This window comes from Coffea arabica, chromosome 2c, assembly GCF_036785885.1.
Source record: "Coffea arabica cultivar ET-39 chromosome 2c, Coffea Arabica ET-39 HiFi, whole genome shotgun sequence".
Taxonomy (NCBI): domain Eukaryota; kingdom Viridiplantae; phylum Streptophyta; class Magnoliopsida; order Gentianales; family Rubiaceae; genus Coffea; species Coffea arabica.
Window position 1 is genome coordinate 67,934,331 of NC_092312.1, and position 13,489 is coordinate 67,947,819.

The following is a 13,489-nucleotide window of genomic DNA, read 5'->3' on the forward strand; positions in this document are numbered from 1 at the left end:
ACAAAAAATAAATTAAAAAAAGTGAGAGGATGTTAGTGAAATAAGGAAAAATAGTCACTGACCATTTACTTGCACAAAGTTATAGTAACGACTACTGCTATCTTTTGCAATGTTGAAGAATTATTATGAACTATCTAAGTTATGCTATCCAATAGGTGTACATGATCCAACAGTGCTAGAGACAAAATGCTAATGAAGTAAACTAAAAAGTTGCTTGTAAAAACGCTCTTCCAAATTGACGGTTAGCCAATGGTCCGTGGCAACCAAGAAGCTGCAAGATTTGAACAAAACCAAGTTAGCACTAGCCTTACAACCAAAAGCCAAGAATACAATCAAAGAATAGCAATACAACCAAAGACAGCTCTAAATCAAACAAAGATAACAGCAACAAACCTTGGCATTAACACCATCTGGAGCAATACGATTCTCTTGCTTCCATTTGACATAGTCTATGCTGCTAAACTTGCTGAATCCCCTGAAATTCCGGCCAAAAAAATGTGACAAGACCAAAAACAAACAAAACTTCATGTAAAGAGCAACAGAGCAGCCTCAAGTGCTTCATTGGATACATTCTCCCTTCTTTTCTCAACTAACCAAGTGGACACAGAATGGGAACTCAGTAGAGTAAGTTATGAATTATTCTTTACATGTATCATGTTCATGCCAAAATACTAATTATGATCCGTAATTGTTATGTTTAGTATTTCATATGACAAATAGGCTAGTAATTGGTTGTCCCCTTTTATGAATCCTTAGGGGGAATTGTAGTGTTAATTAGATGATTGTCATCAATTTCAGTTGATTCTTAGTTTCTAAAACTATTATCAAATTAATTTGAAATTGCGTCAATACCTAGATATTTGATAATATGAATACAACTAGAGTACGTCATTCTAATTATTAAATTTAGAGAATTTGTCAGTTACTACAGACGTCCAAGGTAACTTAGGCCGAATGATTAATTAAGAGATAAACCTTTAAGAGTTAATGATCAATCAACGTAGAACCCTTCATGTTCTTGGCTTGACTTTCATTTATTGATTATATTATTTACTTTTAACATTACTTTCTTAATTTTGTTTCCTTTTTATTTCTTTCACTACATTTCATTGATTCAAGTTTGAAAAATAAAAAGTTTCATTGTTCCCTGTGGGTTCAATCTAGACTCCCAATACTATAGCTCTAGCAATTCAGTAAATAATTTTTGACACTTACGAAAAGTGCCCAAAATTTTGGCACCGTTGCTCGGGAATGGTCTTATTCCTTTTTTTATTTGTTAGTTTTTGTTAAATTTTGTTGCTGATTTAAATACTTTGGTTATTTACAGTTTTTTCGGGTTTATGACCCAATCTTCTAACTCAGGAGATTTGAAATTTGATCTAAAATAGAGAAGGCAGCGAAAAGGCAAAGGAAGCAAAAGATAATTCAATCTCAGTTATCCAAGGATTCATCATCAGATATCCATATAGTTGTGGAATTAGAGATTAACAATTGGAACAGTGAGACAGAAGAAATAATGGCTAATGCTAACCCGACTCTGAAGGAATTATCAACTCCCGATATTAATCATCAATCATTGTGTATTGAGTATCCACCTTTGGATGCTAATACAAAATTTGAGTTGAAGTCTGGATTTATTCAGCTATTGCCTACCTACCATGGATTATTTGGAGAGGATCCTCATAAGCACCTGAAGGAGTTTCACATAATTTGTGCAATTTTCAGACCTCAAGGAGTGTCTGAAGATCAAGTGAAGTTGAGGGTTTTTCCATTTTTCATTGAGAGATGCAACAAAGGATTAGTTGTATGATTTACCTTTCAAGTCAATCACCACTTGGAATGCCATGAAGAAGCAGTTCTTACAGAAGTACTTTCCAACATCAAGAACTGTAAATATAAGAAACGAAATTTGTGGTATTCATCAATTTGATGGAAAAACTCTCTATGATTAATGGAAGCATTTTAAAAAGTTGTGTAACAATTGCCCTTACCATCAAATAAGTAAACAAATATTGATTCAGTATTTCTACGAAGGATTATTGGAAGTGGAAAGGAATATAATTAATGCTACAAGTGGTGGAACTTTGGTAGATAAGACACCGCAAGAGGTTAGAATATTAATTTCTAATATCACTAAAAATTCTTGACAATTTGGAGGTCGAGCAATCCACCAAGTAGGGCATGTTAATGAAATTAGTACTTTAGAGTTACAAAGACAAATTCTGAAACTGGCATCAATGTTCCATCAATTCGGTGTCGGGAACACAGAATTGACAAGGATTTGTGGAGTCTATTCTTCAGCAACACATCCTACATACATGTGTCTAACACTTCAGGAGGACAAGCAAGAGCAAGTTCAGGTAATTAGGGGATGCAAGGTCCATCTCAAAGGAGATTCGATCCATACTCAAATACTTATAATTTGGGGTGGAGAGATCACCCCAATTTTAGTTATAGTGGTTGACAAACTCAAGGTTCATACAGGCTCCCACAACCACAGCATCAACAAACAATTTAGCCATGAATTTTGAATAATCTAGCTCCTAGTGCAAGCTCGTCTTTGGAGGATATGGTGAAGACAATAGCTAATTCAACTGCAGAATTTAAGAAAGAAATGATGCAATTTAAGCATGAAACAATGCAATTCCAACGTTCAAACTAGGCAAGCATTCAAGGTTTGAAGACTCAAATAAACTAATTGGCCACATCTGTAGCTAAATTGAGAGCTCAAAATTCTAGAAATTTTTGGTCTCAACTCATTTTGAATCTAAGGGAAAATGCAAGTACTGTGACTTTAAGAAGTGGAAAGCAGTTAAAGCCATTAGATGAATCAAATTCACAATCAAAGGTTAAGTAAATTGAGTTGAATGAAAAATGGAGGTTTGAAAAGTAAGCAACAAAAGAAAGGTTGAGGTTTTTAAACCTAACGTCATTATTCCTCCACCCTTTCTCAGTAGATTGGCAAAGTCTAATAATGATGTGAAGGAACAAGAAGTTTTAGATATCATCTGCAAGGTGAAATTGAACATCCAATTACTTGAGGTGATTAAGCATATTTCAAGGTATGCAAAATTTTTCAAAGATTTGTGTACTACAAAGAGGAAGTTCAAGGGGAATGAATAGGTGATTGTCAACAATAATGTCTCTGCCATGATCCAAAAGAAGTTGCCTCCAAAGTGCAAGGACTCAAGTATATTCACAATTTCTTGTACTATTGGTAATGCTTGAATTAAATAAGCTATTTTAGACCTAGGAGCATCTGTCAGTGTCATGTCTTTGTCAATCTATTCTTCTTTGAATTTGAATCCTTTAAAAGATACTGCAGTTACTATTTTGTTGGCAGATAGATCTAATGAATAACTGGAATGCGGTATTAGAAGATGTTCTTGTGCAGGTTGAAGGGTTGATTTTTTCAACTAATTTTTACATAGTGAATATAAAGAATGACAAAAATCAAGTCCAACACCTATATTACTTGGAAGACCATTTTTGAAAATAACCAAGTCAAAAATTGATATGTCCAATGGTATACTAACCAAGAATTTTGATGGTGAAATTGTTAAATTTAAATATTTTTGACACCATAAAATATCCAGTTGATTATAATTTTGTTCTCTCTGTTGACATTATAGATGACTTAACTCAACAAACTTTTGATGTCAGTAGGAGAGATGCATTAAAAGTGGTTATTAATAATGGTTTACGGTGCAATAGTGAGTGTTTGCAGCTTAACGATGAAATTGATGAGTTTATTAGTGCTTTGTACTCTTTGCCTCTAATGTTAGATAGGTATGATCTTAAGCAAATAGACGTAAATTCTTACACAAGATTATTACCTTCTATGGTGCAGGCACCAGTGCTAGAGCTTAAGTCCCTTATAACTCATCTTATATTTGCTTATTTGGGAGAGGGTGAAACATTGCCAGCGATTATATCTAACACATCGATAAGGGTGTAGGATGAGAAACTGATCTGAATATTACAGGGTCATAAAATAGTAATTGGATGGATAGTTGCTGATATAAAAGGGATTAGCCCTTCTATTTGTATGCACAGGATTTTGTTAGAAGAAGGATCAAAACTTGTTCAAGAAGCTTAGAGAAGATTTAATCCCGTAATGATGGAGATAGTGAAGAAGAAAATAATTAATTTGCTATGTGCATGAATAATATATCCAATATTTGATAGCAAGTGGATGAGTCCATAATAGGCGGTACCCAAGAAAATTCGAGTGACAGTGGTAAAAAATCAAAATGATGAATGGATACCAATTCGAGTCCTTAATAATTGGAGGGTATGCATTGATTATTGAAAACTCAATGCTATGAACAGGAAGGATCATTTCACTTTACATTTCATTATCAATTATTAGAACGATTAGTTAATAAAGCTTTTTACTATTTTCTTGATTGCTACTCAGGATACAACTAGATTGTGATTATGCTAAAGGACCAAGAGAAGACAACATTTATTTATCCATTTGAAACATTTGCATATTGACAGATGCTATTTGGGCTATGCAATGCACCTGCTACCTTCCAACGGTGTATGATAAGCATAGTTTTCGATTTTATTGAAAAGTGCATTAAGGTGTTCATGGACAATTTTACAATATATAGCGATTCATTTGATCATTGTTTAGACAAATTGGCAAGTGTCCTTGTCAGGTCCATTGAAACTAATTTAGTTTTACATTATGAATAATGTCACTTTGTGGTTGAGTAACGTGTAGTGTTAGGACATGGAGTATCTACTAAGGGGATAGAAGTAGATAAGGTCAAAATAGATTTGGTCAAGAACTTAACTTACCCTGCAAATGTGCGAAGAAGTCCATTTTTTCTTGGCCATGCAGGGTTTTATTTCAGGTGCATCAAAGATTTTTCAAAGGTTGTGTTGCCAATGTGTAAGTTGCTATAGCAAGATGTGCTATTCAACTTTGATGATGAATGTAAAGAGGCGTTTGATAAGTTGAAAAGTTTGTTGACTTCTGCACTAATTATTTAGGCCTAATTAGAATTTGCCATTCGAGATCATATATGATGCCAACAATTATGCAATGGAGTAGTGTTATGGCGACAAGTTGGAAAGTAGGCTTATGTTATGCATTACACTTCTAAGACTCTTAATCTAAGCAGTGCAATTACACTAAGACTGAAAAAGAACTCTTGGCCATAGTTTTTGCTTTAGATAATATTTGATCTTATTTACTTGGATCTAAAGTGACTGTTTATTGTGATTATGCAGTCTTGAAATACCTTCTAGCAAAGAAAGAAGCGAAGTCAAGGCTTATCAAATGGATTCTAGTCGTTCAAAAGTTTAACCTGGAGATTGGATAAGAACGGAGCAGAAAATTATATAGCTGATCATTTGAGCAGAATTATTAAGGAGGAGGATTCTATACTAATTCAAGAGTCTTTTTCTGATGAACAATTGTTTGAGATGTAAGTTATAGACCCTGGTATGTGGACATCGATCAATTATTTGGTCACTAATCAAGTGCTATGTCGTTTTAAAAAAGCTCAAAGAGATAAGTTTAAGAGTAAGTCAAGATACTAGGTGTGGGATGAACTGTATTCATGGCATTGTTGCTCTGATCAAGTTGTTAGAAGATGCATTTCTTAGTTAGAATTTTGTTCTATTCTTAAATTCTATCATCAATATGCTTGTGGAGGTCAATTTGATCCTAAACAAACTGCTAGGAAAGCATTAAATAATGGATTTTATTCAGCTTACCTTATTTCGGGATGCTTATGAATTTTATAAAAGTTGTGGATCTTGTCAAAGGATAGGAAATTTTTTCCAAAGGAATGAAATGTTTCAAACATCTATGATTGTTTATGAAATTTTTGATATTTGGAGAATGGATTCTATGGGTCCTTTTCCTTCGTCTATTGGATTTATATACATTTATTGATAGTCAATTATGGATCGAAGGGGATGAAAGCCAAACTCACTAGGACTGATGATTATAAAGTGGTTGTAGACTTTCTTAAATCTAACATTTTCATTAGGTTTGATGTACCCAAGGCTATAATAAGTGACCAAGGATCTCATTTTTGCAATCATATGATGGAGGCATTAGTGAAGAAAAATGGAGTTTTTCACAAGAATTATACTACATACCACTCACAGACAAATTGACAAGATGAAGTCTCCAACCATGAGATTAAGAATTTTTTGGAGAAGACTGTTAACCCTACAAGAAAGGACTGCAGTTCATGTTTGAAAGATATATTATGGGTCTATAGAGCAACTTATAAGACTCCTATAGGGATGTCTCCTTATAAGTTAGTTTTTAAAAAATGTGGTCATATTGGGCAATAAGGAAATGTAATTTGGATTTACAAAGAATTGGTGAAGCGAGAAAATTGAAGCTATAAGAGCTAGAGGAGATCCAAGTTGAAGCTTATGGTAATGCAAGTTTATACTAGTATTGCTATATAACAAAATGATTCTGAGGAAATCTTTTGTGGAGGGACAAAAAGCATTGCTATATAATTCAAGGTTCAAGCTTATGCCAGGTAAGTTGCATTCATGTTGGATTCATCTATTTGAGATTACAAAAGTTTTTCCTTTTGGTGCAGCTGAAATAAAAAGGTTGGAAACAAATCAAGTGTTTAAAGTGAATGATCATAGATTGAAACATTTTTATGATGGGTTCGAGGAGCAAATAGTGGAAGAGTTGCAATTGATGGAGCCAGTTTACTATGACTGAGTAACCAATGGCCATGACAAGCCAACAACATTAACCAAAGACACTTGTTGGGAGGCAACTCAAACTTTTGATGTTTTAGTCATTTACTTGAGACAATTTATTTGGCATTTCTCTTAATAATTGTTATATTTTTATTATGTTATTTGGTTGCAGGACATCAATGGAATAGAATTGAAAAGATTTGGCTATGTCAGGTGCCAGTTGTTAAATCGGATAAAGCAATCGTTAGAGTATTTAAATAGCCTTATATTTGGCTAGTTGATTGGTGCTTGACATGAAACAAAAAGGTCTAGACTAACAGTATATGATGGGCTTTGGAATGGGTCTTAAGTTGGGCACCCATCATAGATAACTTTAGAAGAATCACTTGGTCCTACTTCTTGCTAATTTTTTTTTCCTCTTCCTTGTTAGCTTTTGTTTCTTATACAACTCCACGATTCTACTTCTAACTCCACATTACTTAGTAGTTTTCTTTCCTTTCCTCAAACTTCAAGGCTTTCTAAGGATTAAACTCCAAGGGTCTCCACGTTTCTCCAATTTTCAATCTCTTTTGTGCTGCTCTTCTCTTTCAAGTCACTACCAACTTGCATCTTAGGAATTTTTCAAGAAGCAAGAAAGATAAAGACAAGCTTTGAATGGCCAACCCGAACTCTTCAATTGTTGTGCATGGACATCAATCTCACCAACTAATTTGGAGCTTTTGCTGGGTTTATCAAGGAGAGTAAGTTTGCATTAAACTTTGGCTTTTTAATCATTGGTATCTTACTTCAAACAAAATTGCAACTAGGTGTTCTTCATGTAGTATATGTTGATTTTTTGAAAGAATTTTTGAACAAATTTTTACTACTTTTTTTGGTGATTCTTCCCAGCTGGATGGTGCTATTATTGTTGTTTTAGCGGATTTAATTCATTATTTTCACCTAGTTTGACTTGATGATGATATTATTTGAGTAAATTTGTCAATCATCTAATTTGTTTGTTTTGCTTATTTGAGCACTTGTGGTTGTTTAGCTTTACTTGCAACATGCCTCCAAGAAGTAGGAAATTTAGTGATACACCTGTTCTACCTAAGAGAGTTAAGGGTAATTGAGATCCTCAATTTGACAAATTTTGATTCTCAAATGTGGAATATGCACAATGGTATCAAACCCACATTGGTAATAAAGTGATGGCAGAAAAGACTCTAGGCCATGAAGTTGAGGCAAATTTCCATATTAGTGAATCTTTTCACTCCTTTGGATGGGAACTTATTCTAGGTTTGCCTTTTGTTTATTATTCTCAACTAGTTCAATAGTTTTATGCTAATATTATTGACAAGCAATCTTGAGAATCTCATTCTATTGTAAGTTATGTAAAAGGTGTTCGAATAGAGGTTACTTAGGATCGCTTAACTAATTGGTTGCAAGTATCTAACATTCGCCATAATTTTGCAATGAAAAGATATTTTGCTATGAATGATGTGAACTAGGCTCGGCCTTAGTCACACTGGGAAGATTGGTCGTGAGGTCTATTTGGCAAAGCTTCTCAATGTTAAGAGATGCCTTTTTCTTTATTTCCTTTGTCATAATGTCTTGCCTAAGAAGAATAACAAGAATGCCCTTTGCTTTAGTGATATATACTTCATTGATAAGATAGAGCAAAAATTTGGTCCTCCTATGAATGGTATTCCATTTGCTTGTGTCATCATTTGGGGAATGCGGGATACTATTAGAACTAATAAAAAATTGAGGGCATTTGATCATGCTCGTGTTCTTACTTGTATTTTTTGAGCATGCGACGTGGATCTCATAGGGGAAGAGTACATAATGTCTTATTTGCAGAGCATGTTTCTATAACCACACTTGCTAAACTCAACTATGAACTTGTTGGTTGCGTTCGGAGAAATACAAATTACTATTCTTTAGGACCAAATAAAAGCGTGGATGTCATTCTAGGATGATTATTGACAACTAGGTGGGTTTCTTCTACTGATTCAGATGATCTTAATGAATTCAGAGATGATGCTAAAATAGCTTCTAGTACTCGATCTCATGTTCTTGGTAGCAACTTTGGTGTTTCTTCAACATCGACTCATGCCATGCTAGCCATGTTGCAAGATTTGTGTCTTGATGTTCAAGCTGATAGTCAAGCTTTGCATCATTTAGAGGAGCGCGTAATTACTTTTGATGCATGACTGCAACATTTGGAGACTTGATTTGATGAGTGGGGTCAATGGTGGCAGCCTCCTTCTCAACCATGAATTTTTTTTCTTTCTTTCTTTTTATCTTTCTTTCCATTTCATTTCTTTATTAAGGAATTTCTGGTGGAGTTACTTATGTCCTTTGTTTTTATTCTTGTCTTTATTAGGTTTCTTCATTGGTGTGGTTTTCTAACTTCATCTTCTCATGGCCATGCCTCTTCACATTCCCTCGAGGGAGTTACCGTTTTCTTTGCCTTGATCATTGAGGACAATGTTTACTTTAGGTGTAAGAGGGATGTTTGGTGAAGTTTGCTATATCCTTTAGTTGCATTGTTTATGTTCTTTATTTGTTTTGTTTTAGTTGTCATAATAGTGTAGTAATTATGTCTAATACTGAATAAAATATTGAGGTGGTGTATTTGCAATATTGAATTAATTGATGCAGTGGATGTTTCTTGTATGGAGTTGGCCTAGTATGATAGATGATACCCTTGTGAGTTTTTGGGCCTGAAGATTGAGTTTCTTTGTCAATCTATTCTTTTTTGTTATGTGATCTCATTCATAAATTTGTTGTTCTAGGACTTGCTTAGCATTTTCCCCAAGTTGTCTTGGAATATCCATGTATGAAGGTGGTTAAGGCCATCTTCGTTTAGCCATTTTGACTTGATTAAATATGCCAACTCATTGTTTTGACCCTTAATTTAACTTGTTAAGCCATGTGACCCTGTCTTTTGGTTCTCTATTTGTGTTTACCTTTCATCAATTTTAACTTTCTAATCTTTCATATCTTTAGTAACTGGTAGAGCATTATTACATTGAGGGTTTGGGATGTGTTGGTTAAGTTGAGTTTTGTTATTGAAGGCAAATTATGTTGAGATGATGGGTAAGATTGTGGTGCTTTAAATCAAGGGAATTCTGTTTAAAGTTGATATGGATTCCCAAAAAAAATGAAAAAACCAAAAAAGAAAAAAGAAAAAATTTGGCAAAAAATTAAAAAATGGAAATTAAAAAAATTAGAAATGAATTTTTCATCATTGTTGTTATTCCCTTGATGTTACTGGAGTTGTCGTATTGTGTTGTCAATCGAAAAGGTTTAGGGTGGAAGAATGATTCCATGTTGGAAAGGATATGCTGGTTGGGTTGTGAAAAGTTTTAAAGAGTGATTTATTCAATCTTCTCAGCAAAGGGGAGGGAGAGCATCTTTGGTAGAGGATTACTAAGATGCTCTATTAGTTCTAAGGATTATTGGCATTAGATTTTCTATAATTTTACCTTAAATTTTGACTTCTTGTACCCAAATTTAATGTCCTTATAGTTCATGTTATGCATGTTTTAGGGAGATTAAGGATTAGATTCTTTGCAATTTTATGTTAGTGCACTTTTATGTAATGAACTTGAGTGAAATTTTGCCCTCTTTGTGTGATTATTGCATATGTTTGAGGTTGTGAGGCTTAATTTGTGCATTCTATCACTTAGGTTGACTCTGTGTGAGGTGTATTTATTGTGTTAAGAGGTTCTTGATTGTACGATATGCCACTCAATGTTGTGTTTTGGCATTTGGTACTTTGATTGTTAAGTTGAGTGAGTTGAGTGAGTTGAGTGAGTTAGTCATTTGGATTTGATTTTAGACTTTCTAATTGAGTTTGCTCGAGGACGTGCAAGATTTAGTTTGGGAAAGCTTGATGTGTTGTGTTTGATATATTTTTATGTTCCTCTATCACTATGATTTATGCATGTTTCATCTTTAAAATGGTTGGGTGTGTTTTTGTAATTGGACAGGGTAGAAGGCACTTGTGGTAAAAATGATGCAAAAAGAAATTAATTAGTAGAAAAATGTTGATTCCGAGAAGTCAACGGCTAGTGGGTGCTATAATAGGGGCCAAACACAAGACCCATTCAGGCTTGAAACTGATTTTTGTCAAATTAACAAGTTATGACGGGTACCCGTCTCACAACCCAACTCAAGACTTGATATGGTCTAAACAAACTATCCCTAATTTTAAGTGGACTACTTGATTCCACCATAAAAACACTACTTGAGGGGGCATTATAAATAAGTGTATCAAGAGCCATCAAAGGGAGCCGTCAAGAGAAAAAGCAATAAACTTTTCTCCGCAATTTTTTGTTTCCTAGAATAAGCGTAGTATAGTTTAGGAACTAGTTTCTTTATTCACTGATGAACATCTCTCTTGCACTTGCAATGATAATGTCTTGCTAGTTCCTTTATTCAATGCAAGGATAGAAGTGTTGAATCCTAGTATTGTGAAACCAATTTGATCTTTCCAAATTTTAATTAACTATCTGTAATTCCTTGATCTCTATTTTGTGTTTATGCATGTGTCGTAGAGTAAGTCGTGAATTATTCTCTATATATGTCATATTCATGTCAAAATACTAATTATGATGCGAACTCAATTCTCCAAAGACTGCTCGAGAAAAAATCGAATCGATTAGACAGCGGAAGGATCTATATTGATCAGGTTATGGATACAAAACATGGAAAAATCTTGCCCTCTAACCCCCGAGCTGTGAACCTTGAATTTAGTCTAAACCCACAACTTAACGATTTAGCGAACAAAGATTTGTTGGTAGAATGGCGCCACAATTCAACATGGTCTTGAATTGATAAGCCAAAATTTGAACAAAGAAGACATGACTCACTTTGTATCAAGGAACGTTCTCAAAGGAACAAAAAAAAGAAAACTTTCAAATTTTATTCATAATTGTCTTACTACTGAAAATATCATAAGTTTGGCCATTTATAACCTTACAAGACTCAAAAACCTAATCTAAGTTGGAAACAATACAACTTTCTGTATTTGACTTAGCTTCTAAACTTGACACAATTTTGAATTTTCTAAACAAATTTGGAAGCAATTAACTACTTTCCTAAAACTCTAACTCAACTAGAATAACAAATTAACTAATTCAAATTGGCTTAACTATGGTCAACATGACCTTAGCCTTTATTCCCCTTATTAAGGACTCAAAAATAACTCAAGACTAACTCTAATTAACTAACAATTATTGCTGAAAACTTAATTAAATAAATAACAAGAAATAGTTATGACATAAGTTCGGATCTTCAATGACTCTTGAGCCTATTGCATCATCAACCATCAAATGAATTTCCTTAAATTTGAAGGGAATCCAAATCTTCATGTTCTCATCATTCCCCTCTCCTTGAAACATGATTTGTCCTCAAATCGAGTACTTGCTTACAAAGGAGTAACTCGGAGAATGTCTTGATATATGCAATCCAAGAAGCATGTCACCAACTCAACTTGATTATCAACACGAACCATTGCATATGCTCCATTTGTCAAAGAATAGCTTTAATATCTTCACCCAATTGTACTTGGCTAGAATTTGGAAGTTCAATTTGGTTGTGTCTTGGATTCACTTTTGGAAAACAAATTGCTATTTTAAGAAGTTTTTCTAAGTGTATTTTTGGATTTTGGCAGCTGATAATATGAGCCAACCTTAACAAGAATTAGAAATCAAGAATTTGGAAACAAGGGCCCCGTTTGAAAGGTGAGTTTTTTGGATGTTTGTCTAAAACTTTACTGTAGATTACTGTAGAAGTTGTAAGAAAAATTTTTTGGTTGAAAAACTTTTTTAGGTTGAAAAAACTTTTTTCTTTTCTTTTCTTTCTTCTTCTTCTCCCTTCCCCCTCCCCTGGCACCTTTCTTCCTTCCTCCCGCTGCATCAGTTGCCCCTCTGCCCCTCTTTTTCTCTCCCTCCGCACCTCTCCCTTCCTCCTCCCCCAGCACCTCTGCCTTTTCCTCCCTCTCCCTCTCTGCCTCTCTTTTTCTCTCCCTTGGCACCTCTCCCTTCCCTCTCCCCGGGCACTTCTGCCCTCTTCCCCTCCCTTTCCCTCTCCTTTCCCCTGGCACCTCTCACTTGAAGCTGCTTTGTTCGATGCTTGGGTGGGAACCCTATCAATAAAAGATACTCACGATTTCTCCTAGAAAAATGCCCAAAAGAAAGTAAACTCCCAGTCAGTCAGCAGCCCCCGCCCATAGGGCATTTTCTGCGCGACCAGATCGCAACTAGCGGGAGGGGGAAGGTGGCGGGGGAGGCAGAGGGAAGGGGGGAGGGAGAAAGAAAAAAAAAGGAAAAAAGAGACATACACCAACAGATCGGTCAAACGGGGAGGGGAAATGAGGAAAGGGGGTAAGGGAGAGGGAGAGAAAAAAAAAAGAGGAAGACTGGCAATAACAACCGGAATAGTGATTGGCGCCGGAAGCGGTGGTGGAGGTGGTGGCCAGCGATGGAGAACGTGGTGGGGTGGGTTGGGGAGGAAAGGGAAAATTGCACAAATCATCCCTCATATATTAACGATGTGAAAATTTAGTCCCTCAGAACGAAAATGAGCATTTTTAGTCTATTACAAACAAAAAATGATCAATTTTGGTCCCTGTTAGTTTTTCCGTGTGAATTCTTGACGGACCCAGTCATGGGAACATCACGTGACCAACTTTTGAGGGACAAAAAGGGCAAGTCACTCAGATGTTGACCAAAATGTAGAGGACCATTATCTTTCTTCCTTCACACAACTCCAAATCCCTAAATTTCTTGCAAGCTGCCATGGG

At 35.0% G+C, this 13,489-nt stretch overlaps 1 non-coding gene and 1 pseudogene across 1 annotated transcript; both read right to left on the bottom strand.

The window, feature by feature from the left end:
* Positions 1-202: 202 nt before the first annotated feature.
* LOC113724551 (large ribosomal subunit protein uL16-like) lies at positions 203-1,063 on the bottom strand (annotated as a pseudogene).
* An 829-nt stretch (positions 1,064-1,892) lies between these two features.
* On the bottom strand, positions 1,893-1,999 carry LOC113728374 (small nucleolar RNA R71). Its single transcript, XR_003458096.1, has one exon. It is a non-coding gene; the product is annotated as a small nucleolar RNA R71 (small nucleolar RNA).
* Positions 2,000-13,489: the final 11,490 nt, after the last annotated feature.